At 42.5% G+C, this 27,350-nt stretch overlaps 1 protein-coding gene across 4 annotated transcripts in view; it reads left to right on the top strand.

Annotated features, from left to right (window-relative positions):
• stag1a (STAG1 cohesin complex component a) overlaps positions 1 to 27,350 on the top strand; it is a 243,211-nt gene that overhangs the window by 66,335 nt on the left and 149,526 nt on the right. Inside the window, exon 2 of one of the 4 annotated variants that reach the window (XM_069896612.1) lies at positions 11,996 to 12,065. The exons of 2 other annotated variants lie outside the window; for them this stretch is intronic. The gene's annotated coding sequence lies outside the window, so the exon portion shown is untranslated. Of the gene's footprint in view, positions 1 to 11,995; positions 12,093 to 27,350 lie in introns of all 4 variants that reach the window. One more of the 4 variants, XM_069896611.1, reaches the window with a different exon arrangement.

The following is a 27,350-nucleotide window of genomic DNA, read 5'->3' as shown; positions in this document are numbered from 1 at the left end:
AAAAGAGATGCCAAAAATGCTTATTCCAATATAATCCAGTAAATCTAGTCACTAGTTGAATGTGGACTTTGAGCAAAAAGGCTGTGATAATTAGTCTGTATTCACTTTGTGTGAGAAGATGATACCTTTCTGCAGAGCTTTAAGAAGCTCCGCTGGAGCCCCTAGAACTACCCTAAAATAAGGAGTGAACATCAGAAAAGGGGCAGAGAAAAGCAACTGACAAAATGATTTATCATTAAACATTCTAAACATGTTAATCAAATGCTTATTTGATGTAAAATGTTTACTTTTCAGTTGTTAAAGTGACTCAAATGAATTTGTATCTTTTGGAACAATTTTGCATACATATCTCAGATCAATGGGACACACATTCAGGAGATTATGAAAGTTGAAAGCAAATATGTACCTAATATATGAAAAGTGTGAGTGCCCAATTCTAGGCCACCTGTGGAAGTCAAGAGTAGGATAAGTAAAATTGAATGAAGCTTGTAACATATACTTGGAGTTTTGCAGAAAGCTTGGAAAAGGATAGAAGTCACATTTGACTGAAAAAAGAAGTTTGATAAACAAAAAAGGTTCATGAAATTATTTTGAAGTAAAATCAAGGCAAACCCAGGAGTGTTCCATGAATATTTAAAGGGCAAGGGTGGTTTAAAAGTAGTGCATCAAGTTAGAGACCAAAAATAACAGCCTTAATCTTGTATTTTCTATATTGCCAGTAATTCAAATCTTTGGGAAAATGCCAAATGATGCAAGAAAGAATAATAGAATTGAGCATGGAGAAGAAATCATGTTTGAGTAACTTGGAGTACTTTAAGGAGGAGCCTAGTGGATGTGGTGTATTTGCAGTTTCAAAAGTCTTATGTTTAGGAAATTCAAAGTTAGAAAACCCAGAGTTGCAGGTACAGTAATATACTCATGGATCTAAAGTTAGTAACGGAGTAGAAAGAAGAGTGGGAATAAACTGATCTTTCCTGGATCTGTTGGCTGTGATAAATGATACCACAGGCTTCAGTATTTAAGACCCAGAGTTTGCCATCACCGAGGAGTTTGATTAAGGAGAGGCAATTTGTCATATTTCCAAGAATGCTGATTAATCATAGTGAGGATGATTTGTCAGGAGGGAGAATCATTGCTAAACTTCGTTTTAAAATTGTAAGAAATCTATTTACTTATTTGGGTGTAGCAATTACTAAAAATTATTAAAACTTATTAAATTTAGAAATTTTTCTATAAATAAAATACGTGAGTGGGGCATTTTCAAACTGGTCGCCCCTTTCTTTATCATTGATTGGTTGAATCAACTCTTAAAATGAAAATATTAACTAAATTTATATACCTTTTTCAGGCCTTGCCTGTTTTATTCCCAAGTCTTTTTTTGAATCCCTTGACTCAATCTTATCTTACATATGGAAGAACAAACACCATTGCCTAAATAAAGTCCACTGTCAAAAATTTAAAAAAGAATACAAACTTTAGGTTGTATTACTGGGCAGTCATTCTACAAAATCTTATGTTTCGGTCATATATTAACCATCAGGACTGTCCAATGTGGGTCTCTTTGGAATCGAATTCTGTAACAAAATTTTCTATTGTTTCTCTTCTCGGATCGTCACTTACCTTATCTGTAAATAAATTAACTGACAACCTGTGGGCATACTTTGAGGATCTTTCTAGTCCTATTTTTTCTAATTATTTCTTTAAACCTTCCATGATTGACATAGCTTTAAAGAATGGTATAGATTAGGCATTAAATGTTTTAAAGGTTCACTTATTGAAGGGAATCTTGCTTCTTTTGAACAACTGTCAGTTAAATATAGCTTACCAAATACTCATTTTTTCTGTTATTTACAGATTAGATTTTTTTGCAATCTCAATTACATACATTCCCTAAGAGCTTTGATAAGAATTTAATAGATCTAATTTTCAATTTGCAACATTTTTTTTTACAATGGTTCAATAGCTAAAATTTATGACACGTTATTGGAAATAAGAGGGGCTCTTTTAGATAAATTTTTTTAAAGCCTGGGAACAGGATCTACAGTTTTCAATCAATTGCTGAAGAAACTTGGAATGTAATTTTTAAATTGGTTAATGCCTCATCTTTATGTGCTACAATTTAAAGTAGTCCATAGAGCCCACATGCCCGAAGTTAAATTATCTTGCTTTTATGTGGATGTATCAACTCCTAGTGGTAGATGCAACAATGGAGATGCTTCACTAATTCACATGTTTGGACATGTCCAAGTTTTGGGAAATACTGGAAGGAAGTAATTCCAAGTTTTTCTGTACTTTTTAAAGTAAATTTTAAGCCTAAACCTTTAACTGCTTTGTTTGGTATTGTTGGAGAGAGAAGCATAACTTTAACTGCATTTGATTTGCATGTATTAGCTTTTATTTCTTTTATTAGCTTGATGGGCAGTGTTGCTTAGATGGAAGGACGTTACTCTACCTACTCATGCTTAATGGTTACATGATGTTATGTCATGTTTAAATTTAGAGAAGATTCGATGCTCAATCCAATTTCAATTTAAAATTTCAAACGCTGTAGGGACCCTTGTTGAATCTTTGATTTGGTATTAATGCAGAGGTGTTGGCTAATACTACTTCAGGGAATTTTTTTCTCTCTTTGCCTAATAGCTGCGGTTTGGTAGTGGGATTAGATTTTCTTTTTATGATACTATAACATAATTTGTTTGATTAAGAATGTGGGGTACTGTGGATGAAACAGTATGATCTGAGTATAGTGTATTTTTTAAATGTGGAATTTAAATTTCAATAAAAAATTGGAAAAGAAGAAAGAAGCTTCAAGGGATATGAACAAGTGAGTAATTTGACCACATGATAGATAGGATATAGTAGAGTACAACTCTAATTATTTAAAATCCTCAGTTATCCAAAAATTTTTAAACCCAAAAGTGATGTTTGTTCAGCTCTGAAATTTTTTGGGGGTAATTAAGGATTTCAGAAAAATCAGAAATTCTTGTTTATCCAAAAAATTTCTAAGCCAAAATGATGTCATTTTACCTCTGAAAAAATTTAGATAAATGAGGATATCCAAACTCCTCAGTTATCCAATTTTTTTTTTTTCAGAGCTGAACTGACATCACTGGCTGAAAGAATTTTAGAAAAATCTCTGAGTAGAATTTCAAGCTTTTGGTGTTGGATTTATCTTATTTTGTTCAGATTGTTTTTTTTGGTGAGGAATTAAGCATTATATCATGGTTAAAAAGCCTCTTTGGTTTGTTGTTTGAACACTGTTACAAATTATTTGCTGTTGCTACTAGGTTTTTAAACAAAAAAAAATGACCAATTATTGGAAAATATCATTTATCTGAAATAGGCCCAGTCCCAACCATTTTGGATAATCGAAGTTGTTGTTAAATTAAGCATTTCCATTTTGGTAAGTTTTTCGAATAATAAAAGTGTGGATGATTTTGATGTTCCAAGGAACCAATATGTTCTTGTTTGTAAATCACTGAAGGTCAGTGTGCAGCAGCTGCAAGCATTCGGCTAATGGTGTATTGGTATTTATTATGAGAACATTAGAGTGAAGATGTCTTGCAATAATATAGGGCTTTGGAGAGACTGCACCTGAAATGTGTGCAAGATTGAGCTTCTTAGTTAAGAAAGGATGCACTTGCCATAAGAGGAAAGCACAATACAGTTTCAATAGACTGATTTTGTGAAAATCAGTCTATTGAAAAAATCAGTCTATCTTCAAACTGCTGTTTGAAGAGGGCTTGAGTAGATCGTGACAAAGTTCTCTTAAGTTTAGAAGAATGGGATGAGATCTCTGTTAGCCTGGACTTGCTCAATGCTTGGAGCAGGTTTCTGCCGGCTGCTGATTTTGCAACTGGGGATCACAGTTTGAGAACCAAGTGTAGCAAGCTATTTAGGATTATTATGAAAATCCTTCATTCTCCGTCTCTAGGGGCTCTGGAGATTTGGTCATGTTTAAAGAGATCAAAAAGATTTCTGGATGTTAAAGGAATCGAGGGATATGGGAATCATGCAAAAAAAAATTAGCTGTAATCTTGATTGTCAGGAGGCTCAAAGCCAAATGACTTATTCCACCTCTTATATCTTGTGTTCTCAATAAATGCTTGCCTAAATCTTCATGAAATGGGAATAATATCGGCATGGTCTTTTATTGAAGTGGAATATGAAATATTGAAAATGGTAAACAGAAGGTGTATTAAGTTTTTCAAAGTGGATAAATTGCTAGGCATCGCTGAAATTTATTAAACAAAGATGGAAATAAGTCTCTGATTACAATTTTCTACTCTTTGGCCACAACTGTAAAGGTTAAAACCTTGTGTTTTTGATTCTTAGTTAATTTTGTACTTGACTCTTTAAGAAAGACTATTGTTTACCATAGTGACTATGATGTAATATGTCATAATATCTGTGCAGACGAAGAGCTTGCATCTCATTCTTCATGTGAGCATGAGGTAATTTTCTTTGAATTTGTCTTATTTCTTCTTGTATATCTCTAAAGTTAAATATTGTTATAGTTTTAAATACAGTACATTGTTATGAAAATCTCAATGTGAACTTTTGCAAAATGTTTATCTGTTTTATCAATGAATTAAAGCCACATAAAGCTGCATCTACAAAGTTTGGTTTAGTTGATTAAAAAGATAGTAATTCAGAATATTGTAGCCCACGTTTCCTTGAAGATAACACGTTTTGAAATTAGGATATATTAGAACCTGGAAAGTGTCATCTATAGCAACCATGATGCCAAAAGACTGAAATTGTTGATGAGATACCATGGTTATCAAGATGAATGATCTCTTCATCATTCAGGTAATTAGTTTGTAGTGGTTGTGAGCAAACATTTGCAAACATTATAAGGAGAGGCATAGAGCACTATTTAGGGAGGTACCAGTTGATCAAGGACAGTCCGCTTGGATTTGTTAAAGAAGAATCTGTCTGAATTGAAGCTTTGGTAATGAGGAAGTTTGAAGATAAAACATTTAGTGTATATGTGGATCGTTAGCAAGTTGTTTAACAAGGTCACAAGTGATATAATTATTAGTTGAAGCCTATTGGATTCACGAAAAGTGGAATAATGTTGGTTTGGTGGCAGAAAGTCTTTTCAGAACTCCTTTGTGGTTCAGAACAAAATTTTTCCTTAAGTTCTTAAATAGCCCAAGAGTCTGCAGACCCTACTGTTGGATCAGAACACACAGAAATGTTGGAGGAACTCAGCTGGTCTTGCAGCATCCTTAGGAAGTTTCAGATCAAAGCCCTTAGTTCCTCCAGCATTTCTTTGTGCTTTTACTACAGTCATAACATCGACAGACTTTTGTGTTTCACTCTGCTTGGCTAAGTTGAGTGACATATCTTCGTGGTTCATTTTTTCAATCCTTTGTATATGATTTCTATATGCTCACATCAGATTATAGAAGAATGGGATGAGATCTCTGTTAGCCTGGACTTGCTCAATTCCAGATGTTTCTGCTCTTCTTTTAGTATTTATGAGCAATGGATTCCCATGCTCAATGAAGATGTCATTTTTTGAATTGAGACCAATAATTACTTTTTAGATATTGCTCATTCCTCCTGGAAGTTGAAGAAAAAGTTCTTGTTTCAGGAGTACGAATTCAGGCAACTGATTGACTTGGTGGGCTAGTTGAGTGTGATCAGTACTTTAAAGTAGGGGTTGTTTGCCTCTCCTGCTAAAGAAGGAATACCTGGTCCGAGATGCCTAGGATTTCCGTCTGAAACAGACACGAGCAGGGTATTGTTCAATTAACTAAAATCGATGTAATGTCAAGGACTTGGTTTTCAAATGCTTTAATTGACTGTGCTCATGCACTGGAATGACTGTAGAATTTTGTCTTTGACTGCAGTTATTGAAAGGTGGCACTCAGGAAATGGAAAGCGACACAGTTTCTTGTTGATCTTGATTATAGAGGATGGTGGTAACATCACCTTTGTTGACCTCACCAAAGCCTTCGACACCGTGAGCAGGAAAGGGCTTTGGCAAATACTAGAGCGCATCGGATGTCCCCCAAAGTTCCTCAACATGATTATCCAACTGCACGAAAACCAACAAGGTCGGGTCAGATACAGCAATGAGCTCTCTGAACCCTTCTCCATTAACAATGGCGTGAAGCAAGGCTGTGTTCTCGCACCAACCCTCTTTTCAATCTTCTTCAGCATGATGCTGAACCAAGCCATGAAAGACCCCAACAATGAAGACGCTGTTTACATCCGGTACCGCACGGATGGCAGTCTCTTCAATCTGAGGCGCCTGCAAGCTCACACCAAGACACAAGAGAAACTTGTCCGTGAACTACTCTTTGCAGATGATGCCGCTTTAGTTGCCCATTCAGAGCCAGCTCTAAAGCGCTTGACATCCTGCTTTGCGGAAACTGCCAAAATGTTTGGCCTGGAAGTCAGCCTGAAGAAAACTGAGGTCCTCCATCAGCCAGCTCCCCACCATGACTACCAGCCCCCCCACATCTCCATCGGGCACACAAAACTCAAAACGGTCAACCAGTTTACCTATCTCGGCTGCACCATTTCATCAGATGCAAGGATCGACAATGAGATAGACAACAGACTCGCCAAGGCAAATAGCGCCTTTGGAAGACTACACAAAAGAGTCTGGAAAAACAACCAACTGAAAAACCTCACAAAGATAAGCGTATACAGAGCCGTTGTCATACCCACACTCCTGTTCGGCTCCGAATCATGGGTCATCTACCGGCACCACCTACGGCTCCTAGAACGCTTCCACCAGCGTTATCTCCGCTCCATCCTCAACATCCATTGGAGCGCTTACACCCCTAACGTCGAAGTACTCGAGATGGCAGAGGTCGACAGCATCGAGTCCACGCTGCTGAAGATCCAGCTGCGCTGGATGGGTCACGTCTCCAGAATGGAGGACCATCGCCTTCCCAAGATCGTGTTATATGGCGAGCTCTCCACTGGCCACCGTGACAGAGGTGCACCAAAGAAAAGGTACAAGGACTGCCTAAAGAAATCTCTTGGTGCCTGCCACATTGACCACCGCCAGTGGGCTGATAACGCCTCAAACCGTGCATCTTGGCGCCTCACAGTTTGGCGGGCAGCAACCTCCTTTGAAGAAGACCGCAGAGCCCACCTCACTGACAAAAGGCAAAGGAGGAAAAACCCAACACCCAACCCCAACCAACCAATTTCCCCTTGCAACCGCTGCAATCGTGTCTGCCTGTCCCGCATCGGACTTGTCAGCCACAAACGAGCCTGCAGCTGACGTGGACTTTTTACCCCCTCCATAAATCTTCGTCCGCGAAGCCAAGCCAAAGAAGAAGAAGACAACATGGTAGACTAGAAGTGGTCCTTTCTTTGTGATATTTTACGGCCTTTTTATAGTGAGAAAATAGCAAGTGTAAATGCGGATATTCTCTGCCTTTACATTGCTTAACTTATCTTCATTAAAGCTCAGAGGGTGGATTCTACACGCGAACTCCGATCTGTCCTGAGGGTGCACTCCTCCATAAAGGCAGTGCAGCTGCAAGTGGCTGTAAAGGGGCAGGCTAATGATGTCACAATTATGCAGTCAGCCTGTGACCCAGGAGCCACCATCCAGGGCTCTCACTGGTGCTGGGAATAGCTCGGGGTGTCACAGCCTAGTGTGCTGCTGATTATGGAGAGACCGAGGGCCATGCATATGTGTCCCACTGTGGAGCTCAGCCTTGATTTCAGTGTTGATCACGTTTTATTAAAATACCCAAGAGCACATTAAATACCACAAACAGCAGAAAATCAGATTGATTACAAAAGTGAAATGACCTCAAATAACTCAAGCTGCCACCTGTAAATGCTGGGCAGAAGATTGGAAGAAGGAGCCTCAGGTTTTATAACGAGAACCTCTTTTTCCTTTAATGCGGGATCAATGGCTGTCTTCATTACCCATAATCCCCCACGCAGCTGAAATTGCTCTTCATTTCCCTGGCCCTGGCACTGACAGAGCAATGTCAGCTGCATGGGGGATTATGGGTAACAAAGATGGCCATTGCTTGGTGCATATGTTTGATGTCATGTCGACAGGCAGCACTACTGCACCACTCGCCCACCTCCCTCAGCTCTGGAGGATGGCTTCCAAAGCTGCTTTCCATAAAGGCAACACTGGATCAGTGTGGTGGTACACCACCGGCCTACTGCAGAGGACAACCTCTGTACCTTCAGGAGTGTAAGAAGACAGGACAACACCTGGCCGGTTGTCAATCAGTCAGCCTGAATGGATCAAGCCCCACCCGGTTGGGTGTCAATCACCCTCCGGGATATAAGCCTGCGCCGGCCTCCCGAGGCCTCACTCAGAGTTGCTGCAGCCACAGCTAGCCTTGCTCTGTGGAAGTCTTTGTGGATTAAAGCCTGTTGTACAGTCTACTTTGTGCGTGTCTGATTTTGGCTAACAGCGCACCACAATTTAATCCACAAATTTTCCCACGGTGGCTATGGAAAAACTCCTGCGCTCAGGGAGCCTCAAGGTTTACCCACACCACCCGGAAGCCCAGTCATGCTTCGAGATCTGGCAGTACATGGTCAAGGCAGACGAGGTCGACATCCTGGACTCCAATCAGAAGAGGTTGGTCCTACTCCATTCAAAGCGGGTCCCCGCGCCTTCCAGGTAACCAAAGGCTGTTCTACGTACAAGAGCGCAATGGACACTCTCGAGAACTTGTACAAGCCCCCCATCAATGTACTTCCTCAACATCCAAGCCCAGCAACCCGGGGAGATGGCTGAGTCTTACCTGAGACACTTGCGAGAGTTGGCCCGACCATGTCTAGCTGAACCTGGGGTAGGTGTAGAGGAGGTTGAGAGGCTGATCTGGGACACCTTCATCTGAGGGCTATGCTCGAGGGCCATCCGGCAGAAGCTGCTGGAAGACAACATCTATGCCCTAACCAGGACTGTGGAAGTGGTCCAAACCATGGAAGCAGCAGCCCTGCACGTCAAAACCTTCGATTCCAAGTTCTCCCAGGCTCCCTCATGGGCTTCTCACACTCCAGCTGCAGCCCCAAGCGAAGCTGGGGAGGAGAACGTAGCTGCGGCAGGCACCCGGCGTCCCTGTAAGTACTGTGGGTCCTGGTGTGGGTCAGATTGACGATCGTGCCAAAACTGCCCAGCTAGCAACCAGTATTGTTCCCAATGCGGCAAGAAAGACCACTTTGCAAAAGTGTGCCTCTGTAAACCTGCCGGCAGCTCAGCGGTCTTCTATGTCCTCCCCTGCGGACCCCCCTATGTGTGCGTGCCGGGCGGCGCCATTGTCCCCGCGACGACTTCCCCCTTCACCGACTTGGACCACGCAACATCCGGCCCCACCAGCGACCGTCACAGCATGTGCCCTGAGTATCTGCACCAGCCCCCGCCCTCGCTGGCACTGCTCACTGAGAACTACAGCGACATCACTTCCAGCTCATGGCGTGACATTACTTCTGACTGACGTAACTACGTCACTGTCGCCAGCCGTGATGAAGTCATTTCCCGCAGTGCAGCGGACACAACTGGGGAAGGAGGCCAGCCATGCAGCGTCCCCCCACATGTCCCACCATCTTGGGCCAATAGCACCCGACGTGGAGGGCCCCCGACGACATTGAGAACGACGTGGTCAACACGGGCGATGACCAGGCCGCCCTATTGACACTCCCCACCCCTCCGGATAGTGACAACTCCGAGACGCTCCTGGCTGCCACCACGCTGACCAGGGACATTCCCCACGACCTCGGGCGCTCGATGATGGACGTGCGAGTCAATGGGCAGGTAACAAAGTGCCTGTTGGACAGTGGCAGCACTGTGAGCTTCATTCACCTGAGCGTGGCCCGCTCTCTAAGGTTAAAGGTCCACCCCACTACCTGCTCGATCGCCCTCGCCGCCAAGGATAAGACTGTTGGTGCTCCTCGGTCGATATAACGTTGGGAGGGGAGACTTACACAGGATTCAGGCTCTTGGCCATGCCCAAACTCTGCGCACCACTCCTCCTGGGCCTGGATTTCCAGTGCCACCTGCAGAGTGTCACCCTTACCCCAACCTCCACTCACATTGCAAAGCTCGCCAACCTACCAGCCCCGGCCAACCAGCGGCCTCTCCACACTACGCATCACCCCACTGGCACTCTTTCCACATCTTGTGCTAGGCTGCAAGCCAATTGCCGCCAGAAGTAGGCGCTATTGCACTGCAGGCAGGGACTTCATCAAGGCGGAGGAGCAGCGACTCCTGCGGAAGGCGTTATAGAGCCCAGTAACAGCCCTTGGAGAGCCCAAGTCCTGGTGGTCAAAGAGGAAAGTAAGCCGAGGATAGTTGTGGATTACAGCCAGACCATTAATCGGTACACCCAGCTGGATGCCTACCTCCTGCCAAGGATCACCGACATGGTCAATGAGATAGCCCACTACCGGGTTTTCTCCACGATTGACCTGAAGTTTGCGTATCACCAAATTCCTATCCACCCGAAGGTCAAGCCCTACATTGCCTTTGAGGCAGACGGGTGCCTGTACCAGTTCCGCCACGTTCCTTTTGAGGTCACGAACGGGGTCTCTGTCTTCCAGCGGGTGATGGATCACATGGTGGACCGGCACAAGCTGAAGGTGACGTTTCCATATCTGGATAACGTCACTATCTGTGGCCGTGACCAGCAGGACCACGATGCTAACCTGGAAAAATTCCTCCAGATGGCCACGGAGCTGAACCTCACTTACAACAAGGAGAAGTGTGTGTTCAGCACCACCCACTTGCCATCCTGGGATACATCGTGGCCCATGGATTCGTAGGCCCAGATCCAGAAAGGATGCGCCCATTAATGGAGTTACCCCTCCACCCCCCTCAAGCTAAAGGCCCTCCGCAGGTTCCTGGGCCTGTTCTCTTATTATTCGCAGTGGGTTCCTTGCTTCTCGGGCAAAGTCCGCCCTCTGGCTCAAGCCACAACTTTTTCCCCTCCCACCTGAGGCACAGGCAGCCTTCACCTGCATCAGGCAAGACATCGCGGATGCCACAATGCAGGCTGTGGATGAAGACTCCCCTTCCAGGTGGAGAGCAATACCTCCGAGGTGGCTCTCGCTGCTACCCGCAACCAAAGGGGACGCCCCGTCGCCTTCTTCTCCAGGACCCCCCACGGCTCCAAGCTAGGGAACTCAGCCATTGAAGAGGAGGCCCAGGCAATTGTGGAAGCGGTCTGCCACTGGCGCCACTACCTGGCCGGCAGGAGATTCACGCTCCTCACAGACCATGTTTAACACTACCCACAAGAGCAAGATCAAGAAAGACAAGATCCTGCACTGGAGAGTCCAGTTGGCAACCTACAGCATGAATACAGCTATTCATGATGACAGGTTGCAGGCATTTTTAGTCTCTCTCTCTGCCATCCTGGCGTCACCTGGTTGTACCATTTCTTTAAGTCCTGAAATCTGCCGTACACCGTCAGGGACATGACCGAGGCCTGTCGGTCTGTGCGGAGTGCAAACCCCGCTTCTTCAGCCCCCCCCCCCCCCCCCCCCCACCCAAGCCCACGTTGTAAATGCTACTCGGCCTTTCAAGCATCTTGTCATGGACTTCAAAGGGCCCCTGCCTTCCATGAACCGAAACGTCTACTTCCTCACGGTAGTGGACGAGTATTCATGCTTCCCTTTCGCCATCCCTTGTCCGGACACCTCCACGGATACCGTCATCAGGGCCTTGGGGCAGATTTTCACTGTTTGGCTACTCCACCTTCATCCACAACAACCAGGGGTCTAGTTTCATGAGTGACGAGCTGCACCAGTACCTGATGGCGAGGGGCATTGCGACCAGTCGCACGACAAGCTATAACCCAAGAGGCAACGGGCAAGTGGAACGTGAGAATTGGGTAGTCTGGAAGGCAGTCCTCCTGGCTCTCAAGTCAAAAGGGTGGGCCGTTGAGTACTAGCAGGACGCCCTGCCCGAGGCACTCCGTGCCATTCGGTCACTGCTGTGTTTGGCTACCAACAAGACCCCTCACGAATGCCTGTTCTCATTCCCCAGGAGGTCGGCGACTGGAATGACATTCCCAGCATGGCTCACATCCCCGGGATCGGTGCTTCTGCGTAAGCATGTACGGACACACAAGGCTGAAGCCCTGGTAGAGCAGATTTTCCTCCTTCATGCAAACCATAACTATGCTTACGTTGGGTTCAGCAGTGGCAGGGAGGACACCGTCTCAACCAGGGACCTGTCACCAGCAGGAGCACACACCACACCACCCTCCAACTCAACGCTGACTGGGCATACATCCCTGTCCCCAGGCAGCTATGGGGCACACAGGGCCTCCTTGACCGCCAGTGGCCCACTTCAGCCTTACAAGATGAACCGGCCCCCCCACCCATCCAATACGACCAGCCACACACCCCTGCTGCCAGCCCCTCCCCCCCCCCCCCCCCAGTTCCCATCTGACCAGTGACCAGGAGCCAGTCCTACGACGGTCACAGAGACCCCAGCGGCCGCCCAATCGTCTCAACCTGTAAATATTGTATGTACATAGTGGGTGCGATTCCTTGTTGCTGCCCTCCCCCCTCCCCAGGACAATTTTAAAGAAGGGGGTGAATGTGGTGGTACACCACCGGCCTACTGCAGGGGGCAACCTCTATACCTGCAGCACTACGGGTGCTGTCAATCAATCGGCCTGAATGGATCAAGCCCCACCCAGTCGAGTGTCAATCACCCACCGGGATATAAGCCTGCGCCGGCCTCCTGAGGCCTCACTCAGAGTTGCTGCAGCCACAGCCAGCCTGGCTCTGTGGAAGTCTTTGTGGATTAAAGTCTGTTGTCCAGTCTTTACCTTGTGTGTGTCTGATTCTGGCTAACAGTACACCACAATCAGCTTTGTAGACCTTCACCTTAAAAGGGATGTCCTTTTTTTTTTCCTCATTGAGCCGGCTTCAATGCAGTGTCACTCTATAAAAAGGGCTTTGGTATAAGACTCGTATTTTATTTAAGAGTCAGTAATGTCAGTCTACAAATGTGTTTATATTCAAGAGTTGTTTGCATGCTCTAAATTGATAGTTTAAAATAATCTTGGTTCTGGGTGGAAACAATGTTGGTTGAACAATTTGCTGCACTCTTGGCTAGGAACCTTGTTTTACAGCAAGGAAAATAGAGAAAAGGGTGATGAACTCTGCTAATTGATCTGACTGTACTTGTCCGTGGTAGCCCTTTGAGTTATTGCTTGTGTCATAATGGAGTAGATGTACAGTACTGTTAAACTTCTGAGCACAGCCAAATTTGAATATTTCCATCATACCAACTTGGTTGATAGAGTGGAAAGCTTTTCTAAGGTTGACAGTGTATTGCTAATGAAGGGTTAAACCTGAAATTTGGCAATCTGTTGCCTTCCATGGATGGTGCTTGACCTGCTGTGTTCCTCCATCATTTTGTTTGTTGATGCAGTGGAATTGTCACTTAACTTTTCCTGAATTTCGAGTGTGATGAATATCACATGTCTGTTGTACTGAATATATGGGATTTTCATACATGGTCAGTAAAAGAGAAATAGTTAACTGAGGTAAATGCAGAAGGATCTCCCTATCACCTGCCTCAGGAAAAGGCATTGTATGGAGGCATTGAATTAATGAGTGGGAGGTCATTGTCAGAATAGGTAAAACATAATTAGGTCACAGCTAGAGTACGATGTGCAGTATTGGTCACCACAGCCCAAGAACGATGTGATAAATGTTGAGAGAATATGCAGAAGAGATTTGAGAATGTTTCCAAGGCTGGAGAATTTAGAATTTAAGGAGTGGTCCTCAGAACAGAGGAGACTGTTGTTATTTAATTGGTGTGTCCAAAGATGAGAGACCTGGAGAGGGAAAGCAAAAAATATTTATTTCCTTAGCAGGGAACTAATAACAGACAGAGATTTGTTGTTTGATGGGAAGATGAAGAAATTTGAGAAAATGTTATTTTGCTGAAGTGCTGTGGTCTAGAACATTTTACTTTAAGTTAGAGGTAAGAAAATGAATATTGGAATAGATTAAAGAAAGGACAATCTTCATTTGAAATAACTAGCAGAATAGAAAGGGGCAAGTAATTATGTATTTTAACTGCATAAGACCTTCAATAAAATGCAAATTAGAGTGTGTGGTATTGGGCGCAATGCATATGTTTGAATTCTGGATTGGTTACAGGCAGAAAAAGTTATTTTTAATTTGGGAGGCTTTGTTCAGTTGGATACTATTTCAGATTCTCAAAACATGGTCTCTATTATCAGGTAAGCTGTGAAGAAGGTTTAAGGATATACTAAAATTTCCTTGAAATGCCTCATTCCTAGCAACTCCTGGGAGCCACAAACTTATGATTGAGCGGAGGAGGAGGAGCTTTCAGGATGATATTGAGAACTTCGGCTAAACATTAGCAGAAGATAAAACATTGTGTCAGCAACAGACAGAGGGGGAAATCCCACAAAGTAGCCATCTGCTGTGGCATGCCCCAAATATGGAAGAGTACAATTTTTCCCACTAACCTTATTCGCCACTTGACAATTCAGAAAGCAAGAATGAAAATAGATTATCCTCACTTCAAAGAGATCACCAAAGAAGAGGTAGATTCAAAGATCAGTATTTGGGCCCCAGCTATTCATCATCTATATGATGAATGTGATGAAGAAATTGAGTATAACAGAGTAGGGGATGCCGTGAGGCTTGAGGATAATGTAGCAAGATAGATGTGTGGACAAGGATATGCCAGATTTGCATGGAAAGTTATGCACTTACCCATTTTGGTGTAAACAATTGAAATGTAGAGTTTTTTAAATGATGAAATATCAGGAGACCTGAGAGATCTGGAACACAGCACTTTCATGAGCTAATGTCCGGGTTCAACAAACAATGAGGAAAGTGAATGTTAGCTGTTGTTGCAAGGGATTTGAGTAAAATTATGTAGGAACCTGCTTGTCGACATACTTGATCTCCTTATCTAAGGAATTATATTACAATAAAGGAAGGGATAGAATATCTCCAACAAGGAAGTTTTGATTAAAAATTAAAATAAACCCATTTAAGGCAGCAATGGAAAGAAATTTCATCTCTTAGGCTCATGACAATGCATTTCTCGACCTCCTTATGGAGGGGACCTGAATATATTCAATGCAGAGACCAAGACATTTGAACTGTAAAGATAGAGGTACAGGGAGAAAGCAGAACCAGCCTACATCTATAAATGTTCACTAGAGTGATTCCAGAAATGGAAGATTTGTTGTATGATGAGAGATCAAACAGGCTGAACCTGTGCTCAGAAGATCTTAAAAGAATGAGAGGTGATTGTTTTAAAATGTACAAATTGCCAGCATAACATGATATTTTCCCTGGCTGGGGGTTCCGAAACTCAACCTTTAAATAAACGATTGGCTATTCAGAACAAAAATAAGGAGAAACCTCTTAGAGGGTGAATCTTTGAAGTTCACTACCTAAGACAATGAATTCAATGGATTTATCACCCTGTATGTGTAATGGCTCAGTTTCAGAATGTGCTCAAGATGGAGATCAATAGGTTTTTGAATATGAAGGAAAATGGGGTTAATGGAAGAAAAGAGAACTGAAGTAAAATATCAGCAATCATATAGATAGGGGATCAGGTATGAGGAGCTGAATCACCCACTTTTCCTCCTCATTTTTAAAATTATATTAAAGAACAGTAATCTGCAGAATTCTGGAATGGGATTAACTTGATTTTGGACTCCTTGTCTATTTCAAAGTTCAAATGTGTTGACAGAGTACATGCATGACATCACAGACAACCCTCACATTCTTTTTTTCCCTGCAGCCCAGGCAGAATTTCTACTTATCAGTAGTGCAAAAATCTGTGCTCAAGAAAAAATGCATATAAAAAAGAGAAAAATGTAAACAAAAGCCCTTTACACACTGGCTAACCTATAAATTGGCAGTTCAAAGAACTGGTTAAAGATTTTTTTTTGCTTTTAATACTGGACCACTGTTAACTGGTTCTCTGCGTCCTTTCACACTCACCATCAGGCATCCTCGGGGAGAGGGGTGCATATCCTCCACTGGTGACGTCTGAGTGATGGCAGAGAAACCCCTGCATGAGTGGTCCATGCATACAGCCCTTTCTCTGCTGCACAGAATTCTGGGAGGGCAGGTCCACCATCACACTCTGTTTCTCTCCCCCTCTCTGTCTCTCTTTCTCTCCCACATATATGTATCTATCCTTGATTGTTGTATGTATCCATTTCGCTGTGTGTATGTATTTCATCCCTGCTGTGACTTTCCCGCGATCTTTATAAATTGTGTGTCTGTTTTATTGCCGTTACTACTTTCCTATGGTCCTTTATAAATTTACAAAGGTTTATTTCGGTTGACACAATAACAGGGGCTGAAGGGCTCATATTGTGCTATACATAATGCTTAATTATGTTATAATTTGTAGGCATGATTAATTTTGGTTAAATACAAGATCATAATACATTGATCAGGATTTAGTAAGTTGAATACAAAGTTTATACCTTTTAATCTTTTGTTTCCTTCACGTTCCTGCACTCAATCAAAAACATTATCAATGCATCACTACTTTGTCCCTGGATAATCAGTGTCCCTTTTACACTGGGCTAATTGGCATGAAGGCGTCAGATGATCCCAGGGATGATTTGACACCTGCGTGCTGATTCACGAGCATTCACACTGGCCCTTTAACTAGTATATTGGCCATTAATTACTAGGACAAGGTGTCAGTGTGAAAGTGGCTAAAGAAAGAAATGTAAACAAGCAATGCTACAAATAAAAATAAATATTGAGTAATAAATAATGCGCAAAATAAGAGTCCTTAAATGAGTCTGAATTTGTTGTTTAGGAGTCTAATGGTGGAGAGGTCTTCCTAAACCTGGTGATACAAATCCTGTGGTACTTAAATTGTACTTTTTCCTAATGGTAGCAGCAAGAACAGAGCACGTCTAGGGTGGTGTGGATCAATGATGATTGCTGCTGCTCTCTGATGGCAGAATTTCAAGTAGATTTGATGGTGGGGAGACTTTTGCCTGTAATGTACTGGACTGTGTTCTCCACCTTTTTCAGGACTTTCCATTCAAAGGCATTGGTGCCTCTGTACCAGACTATGATGCAGCCAGTCAGCACACTTTCCATGACACACCTGTGGAAATTTGCCATGGTTTCAGAAGTCATACCAAAACTCGTGAGGAAATAGAGGCGCTGATAAGCTCTCTTCTCGATGACTTGTGGATCTAGGAAGCATCCTCTAAGATAGTGACTTTGAGGAATTTAACTTTGCTCACCCTCACCACCTCTGATTTCCCCCAGTGATCACTGGATTGTACATATCTGGTTTTCTCTTCCTGAAGTCAACAATCAGCTCCTTGGTTTTTGTCATTGAGTGTGAGGTTGTCATCAGTGCACCATTCAGACAAGTTTTCAATCTCCCTACTGCATATTGATTCATCACCTTTTTTTTTTACAACCCACTAAGGTATCATCAGCAAATTTGTAGATGGTGTTGTTGTTGTATTAAAAAACCACCCAGTCATGGATGTAAAGTAAGTAGAGCAGGGGACTAAAATGCTCTGAGGTAGTGAGGGAGATTATGGAGATGTTTTTGACAATCCATGCTGACCTGGGTCTGAAGGTGTAGAAATCCAGGATCCAATTACACATTGGGGTATTGAGGCCCAGTTCTTGGACTTTACTGATTAATTTTTGGGGGATGATGGTGTTGAATGCTGAATTGCAGTTGATAAAGAGCATCCCAATGTATGAGTCTTTCCTATTCAGGGTTTTGTGTTGAACCATTGGGATGATATCTGACATAGACTTATTGCTGCGATAGGCGAATTGTAATGGATCCATTTCACTGTTCAGACAGGAACTGATATGCTTCAACAACAGCCTCTCAAAATATATCATCACTGTGGATGTGAGTGCCACTGGGTCAGTAGTCATTTAGGCAAGTTACCACATTCTTTTTGGGCTCCAGAATGATGAAGGCCATTTTGCAGCAGGTGGGTACCACACACTGCCAGAGTGAGATGTTGAAGATAGTCATGAATAGGTTGGCCAGTTGTTACCAAAGGTTTTTGATTCTAGGCTGAGTACTCTGTCCAAGCCGGATGCTTTCCTTGGATTCACTCTCCTGAAGGCAATTCCCAAGTCATCTTTGAATACTGACAGTAGAGGATCATTAGGGATTATGGGGGTGCACAGTGGTTTTACCCTATTCTAATGATCAAATCAGGGGTAGAAGGGATTGAGTTCATCTGGGAGTGAAGGTTTGCTGTCTCCAACTTTACTAGATTTGGTTCTGTAGCAGGTTTTGTCATTTAGACCTTGCCACAACTGTTGGTATCCTTTGATGTTTGCATTATCGTCGGAATCTCCACTTTGCCCAGGAAATGTCTTTCCAAAGGTTGTACCTGCTCTTTGTATAGTTTTCTAGATCTTGGGCTTGAATGCTTGTGATCCAACTCTCAGCAGGTTCTCGATTTTGTGGTTCACCAGGGTTTCTAGTTGAGGAAAACCTTGAGCGATTTGGTAGGGACACATTCATCCACAGCTGTTTTGGTAAAATCTGTATTGGCGCTTGCCTAAACATTCAGATCCTCAGCTGAGTTCTTGAATTCTGCCCAATCCACTGGCTTGATGCAGCACTGTAACCCTAATTCATTCATCTTCTGGCTGTCCTGATCTCTTGAGCCTCTTTTTAGGCTCTGTCTGTATGCAAGCAGGAGCACCACCAGGTGATGTGACATGACAAAATACAGTCTTTTGTAAGAATGGTTGCCTTCCTAATCTTGGTATAGCAGTGATCAATTGTGCTAAGATCTCTGTACAGCAGGTTATGTGCTAGTGAAATTTGGGCAAGATTTTCCTGAAACAAGCCTAATTAAAGTCACAAACTATGATTTGTATTGCATCAGGATGGACTGTTTCTTGTTTACTGACTACATCAAGCAGCTCTGCATATGTTAGTTTGTAATCAGCATCAGGAGGGATATAAACTCCAGTGAGAATCACTGATGAGAACTCACAGGCTAGATAGAAGGGTCTGCATTCAATTGAGAGTTGCTCTGAGGCAGTAGAACAGGAGATTGACATAACCCCAGTGTTTGTGGACCAGCCGCCATTAACTAAAAACCAAATATTGCTCCCTCTCTCTTTGCCGGTATGAGAGATCGTGGTTTCACTAAGCTTTTGTGCAGTAAGTTTCATTGCTCCATGCCTGTATCAAAAACATCAGAGTCTATTGATTTCATTGGACAACAATTTTTTTCAAAAGCTTTGCTTTCTTTTATAAAAAAATGGGAATTATAAGATGACTTCAAGCTGATTTCAGATTTGCTGTATCACAGAAAATTGGGGAAACATTAATGTTTATTGGTACATTTAATCGCATCATGATGCTGACGCATTGTATTAGTTCAACTGACCTAAAAATGCTTTACCAATGATTTTCATTTGTACTCAGCATCTGATGCCTCTTGTGTCAGTGTCCAAAAATAGTTGGCCAGCATTGATGGATTCCAATTGCCTTGATAAATGCAAGGTACAGATTAGTACAATTTAATTTTCTTCACCAATTATACCTCACACCACTGAAATTACATAAATCAAAATTGGAAATATTGGAGATGTGTTTTAGATGTGGAATAGAAATAGGAACATTTGTACATGCATTGTGGTCATGTGTGAAGGTAAGACCTTTCTGGCAGGATATTACTAAAATAATAAGAATAACAGGGTAGTCTTTGCAGATGACCCGGAGCTTTATGTTTTGGGCAACTTTATTGAAATAAGTAATAAACTAACTAAATTCAAACTTCATTTGTTAAAATGTGCTAAGATTACTTTGAAATCCAACTCTCTTCTACACATAGCATGATGGAATACGAAATGAACAGTTGTATACCTATGGAAAAAAATCAAATACAATCTTAAAAAACAAATATGACATTTATAAAAATATGGAAACTATATTTGGACTTTATAGGGGTCAAAATATAATAAACAAAAAGGTGCTGCTATTATAAAAATGTGACCTCTCCCCAGTGAAGATTTTCTTTATTTAAAACCCAACGGTAAGCCCTGATGGTGTACGGATTTATACTGTAGGTGGGGGGGGTGGGGCGGGTGGAGAAGGGCTGTGGCGTTTTGTTTTGTAAAAATCTGTCCTCAAAATTTCAAAATTTTGATATGTATATTTATGGAAAAAAAATTAAAATATTAGAAAAAAAACAGTTAAGCTTCAATTATTCACTTATGAGACTTATGAAGTGGGGAGTGGCGCTTTGAGCTGTCGTGCGGGACCCTGGACTCAGGACAGCAGCTGTCGCTCTATCACATCAAGCTTACCAACACAGCACTACGGGTGCTGGAGGCTTACCAAGATCTGATGAATGAGTCAATTAGCCAACAGGACAGGGTATCTGAGAAGAGGGGGTCAGGGGTGGGTGGAGAGGATCGGGTGGCAGAGAGAAACTGGGAGCAGATGGTGATCAGGGATCATGAGGGCAGCAGTGTCTGGTCTCCGACCCCAGGGCATCCTGCCTCTGCTACCCCGAAAGGGCTTAGCAACAGGTTCCCTCTCATCTTCCGCCATTGCCGCTTACTCACTGTCAAGTGCTGATAAGTCTCCAGCGCCCGTAGTGCGTGTCGGTCAGCTTGACATGATAGAGCGACAGCTTCTGTCCCGAGTGCAGGGTACCGCATGACAGTCTGAAACACCGTTCCTCGCTGTATAATAAGTGAATAAATTGTTGTAGCCTTACTCTTAGCGTCAAAATGTCCAGCGCCAAATTGTGACCGCCAAAACGGCCTAGACCCCACAGCAATATTTCCTGTTTTAAGCATTATTCTACCTTAGGGGTTAATTTCAGTTTTCTGGCATTTTCTGTGGTCCGGCAAAGGCCAACATCGCCAGATTAAAGAGGTACAACTTGTATTTCTGCTGTATTGAGTCTTCCTGAAGACAATAACTCCTATTGTTAAGTGCACTCACTATGCTATTACCTAAAGAACATGTGCATCAACATGCATTCAATACACTATACAGGAAATCACAAAAATAGGTTCTATCCGAAATCAGAAACATTCTGAGCACCAACATTATGCCACAAGTGGAAAATTCCACACTTCACCTCACTTGCCCATATGCAGCTCTGATGCTCTGTTAGTGCCAGTTTGTTACCAGTCATTGTCACTGCCAGACCCAGGTGGATTACTCACTATAATGGTTCTGGAGGAAACATTTTTAAAAGCCATGTAGCAGAATTTCTAGCTGCATTTATCTTCTTTTGCAAGCAGAGATCAAGTTTTTTTTGGTAAGTACAAAGCATTTTAATGTGAAATCTGAAATTCATCTCCACCTAAAATGCCATGTTTTTTGAGTGTAACATGACCAGCAACAATATTGCGTTTGGAAAAAAAATACACTGTTGTAAGCTATGGCTCTATGGAGCCTATAGCACAGGAGAGGTTATAGCTGCACGCAGGTTAGTTTAGAAAAACACACGCTGTTCCCAGAAAGAATGACACGAACCCCAGTTGGGTGTAGTTAACACACTCAGCTTTCTTGGGCTCACAGCCCTGCTTTTATTCTCACGCTGAGGGGCGTGGTCAAAACCCTCTCAGCACTGATTGCTGTGTTTGTGATCCGCTTTCCCTGATAGGCCAGTTAAGCTCTTTTGGTTGTGGCCAATTAGAGGGCAGTGCTGCGGGCCTCGTGCAGCCTGCTGGATCGTCGCGATCGTCCTTCATTTTGTGAGGCCCCTTGGGGGAGCTCCGAAGGGCCGCCACAGTGTACTGTAACGTTTTGATCAAAACACAGCATTGTAGGTGAAGACTGAGAGTCTGCCGTTGTTTGTTGTTGTTCAATAGCTGACGCAGGAATTCTGCTGATGTTACAATGCTGCTTAATTACCCTAAACACATTATTCCAAAATTTGAGAAAATCCAAAATCTGAAACACTTCTGGTCCTATGCATTTCGGATAAAGGATACTCAGTCTGTATCTGAAATAAAACGATATATGATAGGAGAATTTTAAGGTGATTTTCGTGATCAGCGGCCCAAAATCCATGAAATATACCCAAAGGAAGCAACATCAGAATCAGAATTTATTGTCACAAATAGTCATGAAATTTGGTGTTTTGTGGCAGCATCACAGTTGTACATTCATTTTATACCATCTTACTGAATCACTGTAAGGGAAAAATAATAAATGATAATAGTACACAAGAAGCAAGACAGTTGCTTTGGGTTCATAAAGCTAATGATTCTTCAGGAATTTGATGGCAGAGGGGAAAGTGGTGTCCTTTTGCTGCTGAGTGCTCACCTTTAAGCTCCTGTACCTTTTACCCAATGGTAGCAAGTTAAAGAGGGTGTGTCCTGGATGGTGGGGATCTTTGAGGATAGAGGCTGCTTTTTTATGACACCTTGTGTAAATGTCCCCCAATGGAATGAAGTCTGGTGCCTGTGATGTTGCAGGCCAAGTTAACAAACTTCTGCACTTTATTCTTGTCTTAGGAGTTGGCACCTCCATACTAAGCTGTGATGCAACCGATCTGAATACTGTCCACGGTACACCTATAGAAGTTTGTAAGAGTCTCCGGTGACATGCCAAATCTCCTCAGACGTCTAACAAAATATAGCTGCTGGCGAGCCGCCTTTGTGATTGCATCAACGTGATGGCTCTAGGACAGATCCTCGGACATGTTGACACCCAGAAATTTGAAGCTCTTGACCCTCTCATCTACTGAGCCCTCGATGAGGACTGGGTCGTGTTCCCCTGACTTCCACCTGAAGTCCACAATCATCTCCTTGGTTTTGCTGACATTGAGTGCAAGGTTGTTATATTGCACCATTCATCGAGCTAATCTATCTCCCTCCTGTACACTTCTTCATTGCCATTTGTCATTCTGCCAACAACTGTGGTGTCATTGGCAAACTTGTAGATGGGATTGGAATTGCATCTGGCCACTCAGTCATGGGTGTAGAGTGTGCACACATCCTTGGGGTGCTCATGTGTTGATAATTAGTGAGGAGGAGACGTAGTTTCCATTTTTTACTGACTGTGGTCTTATGAGAAAATCAAGGATCCAGTGGCAGAGGATGTACAGAGGCCAAAAGTTTGTAACTTCTTGACCAGCATTGAAGGCCAAGTTGTTGTCGATGAAAAGAAACCGTACATATGAAATATTGTTTTTGATGTGGTGCAGAGTTGAGTGGAGGGCCAGTGATATTGCACCTGCTGTGGAGAGATTGTGATGATGGGCAAACTGCAATCGGTCAAGATCTTTGTGTAGGTACGTGTTAATTCTGGCCATGACCAGCCTCTTAGAAGTTGGTGCTACTGGGTGGTAGTCGTTGTGGTAGCTCACACTGCTCTTCTTGGATACTGGGGTGATTGATGCCCTTTTAAAGCAGGTTGGTACCTCCGACTGTTGTAATGAGAGGTTAAAAATATCTGTGAACGCACCAACTACTTGGTTGGTGCAGTTTTTCAGTACCCTGTCAGGTACACTGTCTGGATCTGTCACCTTGTGAGGGTTCACCCTCTTGAATGATGTTCTGATAGAATGATGTGTTGCCCTCAGAGACAGATACCACAGGGTCCTCAACTTTTTCAGGGATTCTGGTAGGCACTCTATTGCTTTTCTTTTCAAAGTGGGCATAGAAAGTGTTCAATTTATAGGCAGTGAAGCATCACAGCCATCTATAGCAATTGCCTTTGCTTTGTAGGCTGTAATGGCTTGCACTCCCTGCCTTAGCTGGCGTTTTTCTGTCTCTAGCCTCCTTCGGAATTATTGGAGATGGCCTTCTGCAGGTCGTACCTGGATGTAAATATCTCAATCCCCATCCTTAAACACCCTTGTTCTCTCCCTCAGCAGGCTGCAGGTTCTCTGATTCATCCAGGGCTTCTGGTTGGGGAACACCCGGTATGAACATGTCGACACACATTCATCCACGCAGGTCTTGATGTAGTTGGCGACACCTTGAGCATATTCATTCAAGTCTATGGATGAGTTCTTGAATATGTTCTAGTCCACCGATTTAAAGCAGTTTTACAGACACTTCTCCACCTCCTTTAACTACACTTTCTCCATCTTCACTATTGGTGCTGTGTACATCAGGAGTAGGAAGGAGTACAGCCAGGTGATCAGACTTGCTGCAAGTGTGGTCATGGTATGGCTTGAAGTTTTTTTTTTCCATTTTTTTTTGTCTATTTTCTTCAACTTCAATTACTGTAAACTTGATCTGGAATCAAGAAACTGAACTTTTCCATTTTTTTTGTACACAAATTAGTTGGGTTTCCATGATCTTGGTGAATATCTGAGATGTTAAATATTACATTAATTTGAGAAATTCTTACTATGAAGCATTTCAGGAAAATATGAACATGAAATCTATCCTGTTATTGATTGAAACCTAACCTTTTCTATGTTCGAAAACCTACAATATCGGTTCTCACAAAATGATTTGAAAGAATTCTGGTATCGTGTCTGCATTTAGAAGTGAGGCTGTCATTAGCTTTTCCAAAACTTGACAGAGCTGAAATGCAGTAATTCGTTGTGATTATCCTGATGCGAGTCTCAAACCAAAGCATTGACCATCTCTTTGCCTCCAGAGATGCTTTACCTGCTAAAGTCGTCCAGTAGTTTATCTGTTGCTCCCAACCCACTTTTAATTTGGCTTTTAAGATGTTGCACAGCATTATAAAAACATCTCCATTGAATTTGGTAAGTTTCAGGAAAGCTTGGAAACTTGTGAGATTTGGGGATGTGGAAAGCATTATCTGGTGTGCCAGATCAGAATCAGAATTTATTGTCATGAACAAGTCTTGAAAATTGGTGTTTTGCAGCAGCGTCACAGAGCAAACATTCATATTGTAACTATCTTACAACATACTATACATTTTTTAAAAATTTAGTACTTGAAAGGTAAGGCAGCAACTTTGGTTCATCACTTATTCAGGAATCTGAAGGCAACAGGGAAGAAGCTGTTCTTGTGCTGTTGAGTGCTCGTCTTCTTTGGGCTCCTGTGCCTTTTTCCCAATGGTAGCAGAGTAAAGAGGGCATGGCTTAGGTGGTGGGGGCCTTTGAAGATAGAGGCTGCTTTTTTAAGACACTGCCTCATGTAGATGTTCTTGATGAAGAGGTCTTGTGCCTGTGATATTGCAGGCTGAGTTTACAATCCTTTGGAGTTTATTCTTGTCCTCAGTGTTGGTGCCTCCACACCAAGCAGTGATGCAACCTGTAGAAGTTTTTGAGAGTTTTCGGTGACATGCCGAATTTCTTAAATGTCGAACAATCAGGATGTCAAAATGGCTGGATAGCTAATTGTTTTACTATTTGACAAATTTAATGTTTAGAAGCCATAATAACTCTCATGTGAATTGCTTGATTCGAGAATGGAAGAAATGATCAGATATTGGCATAATGTGTTTTACCTCTTGCAGTTTGATAATAAGCTCTATGCAGACTTACAATATTGTGCTGATGAAGATATTGTTCCTGGGTATCATTAAACAAATGTTCAGTTTGATGTTTTTGTGGCTGTGAATTACAAATGATTTTGATTTTCCTATTTAACCTCTAAACCTGTTTGTTGCTCACCAAATTATGCTGGAAATTGGGAGTCTTAATGATGCATTTTCTTTTAAAATTGCTGGCACAAAGGCCATTGTTTGGCCAATCTAAGAAAAATATAGTGTATTTGGACTGAACTGGCAGTAGGTGACTAAGAGTAGAGAGAAAGTTGTCTATAAAGATATTATTCTGGGGCCTGGATTACTATACCCTCCCTCCCTTTTGGTGTCAAGTTTTAAATCTGTGCAATCTCTGGTATTCAGTGGAAATTACCACATTGAAGAATTCTTAAATGACATACCTGAATGTGGGATAAAAAAGGTTGGCTTATTTACATGAAATTAAAGATGAAATACATTTTTAACAATGCACAATGCAAGATGTTTATCTACAGTAAAATTAAAGGTCGGGAGATTGCTGAAAATTAATTGTGTGGTATACATTTAAAAACAGATGGAGGAGTCATGAAATGAGGAACAGTATTTTAACTGCACTTGACAGCAACAATAATTCATAAAACCAAAGGATCTCATCACATCATTGATTTGTCATGAGTATGCAAGAAAATGAAAAGCAGCAGGGGCTCAAGGAATTATTGACCTTGACTGGATTATTGCATGGCTGCGCTCCCCCTCTCACGGCGCACCCCCGCCCCCTCTTGCGGCGCCCCCCCCTTGTGGCATGCCTCCTCTCTCCTGCGCCCCTCCTCCCTACGCATGGACCGCCCTTGCATGGATCTCCTCGCATGCCCCCCCCCCCCCTTCCCTCGCCTCTCTCCCTTCCCTCTCTCAAGTGAGATGCTTCTGAGAGGACCTGGGGGACATTCTGAAAAAAATTACAACAGTGGATATTTCACAATATCTAGAATTGTACCTTCTGGAGAACATTATTGACATGTGTTTTAGACTGTCCAAATACCAAATTCAGTTTGTGAAGGTTGTCTTGGCAGTAAATAGGAAATATATAGCGGTCTCGTGGAAGACTGACTCCCAACTAAATATAATGGTGTATGGAAATGCAGAGTTGTATTTCCCTGGAGAACCTTATCTGCAGTATATGGGTCTACAAATACGATTATCCCCCTTCAGAGTAAGGGTAATGAAACAAACTTTCCCAACAGAGAAATGATTGGGATCAGTGATGTGTGACGTGGTGTGGGTGACGTGCTGTGTTAGTCATTTTTTTCTTTTTATTCCTTACTTTTGATTATCTTTGATTATTTAGTAACCCCTCTCCCTCTTCCCCTTCTCTCTTATCCTCCACTTGATCTCTTTCTTTCATTCATGGTGTAGTAAAGGCTGGCAGCAGTTTTGACACAGGTATGAAATCTGGGCCATAGACTGCTACAGAACATTACTGGTTCTTAATGCCTACATGGGTTACTGTATGGATTGCATTTCGCCCACACCCCCACGTCTTTATCTGATTTTGAGTGCACTTCACAATTGACCGAGTTCTCTCCTTGATTTACAGATCTCAACAGATTTTTTTAAAGTTTATCCTTTGCTTGATAATTCTTTCACATCTGGAAATAATTTCACTTTACTTCATATATCAAAACCATGCATGATTTTGAACATCCATTTGTAACTAAGGTTCCTCATCAGTAGTGCAACTTGTATTTCTTTGTGTGGTGTCCAGAACAGGGTATAGTAATCCATCTGAAGTTTATATAATCTTTTATAAAAGTTTGTGACACGCTTGGCTCCCTGTACATTTATTGATAAATAAATTCATGTTTTTTTTATTATTCTAAAATTTTTCCACCTTCTAAGATGTTTGATAAAACACTATAATTTTGCG

Source organism: Narcine bancroftii, chromosome 9 (genome assembly GCF_036971445.1).
Source record: "Narcine bancroftii isolate sNarBan1 chromosome 9, sNarBan1.hap1, whole genome shotgun sequence".
Classification (NCBI taxonomy): Eukaryota; Metazoa; Chordata; class Chondrichthyes; order Torpediniformes; family Narcinidae; genus Narcine; species Narcine bancroftii.
The sequence above is the reverse complement of the archived record's forward strand: the minus strand, read 5'-3'. Positions and strand labels throughout refer to the sequence as shown.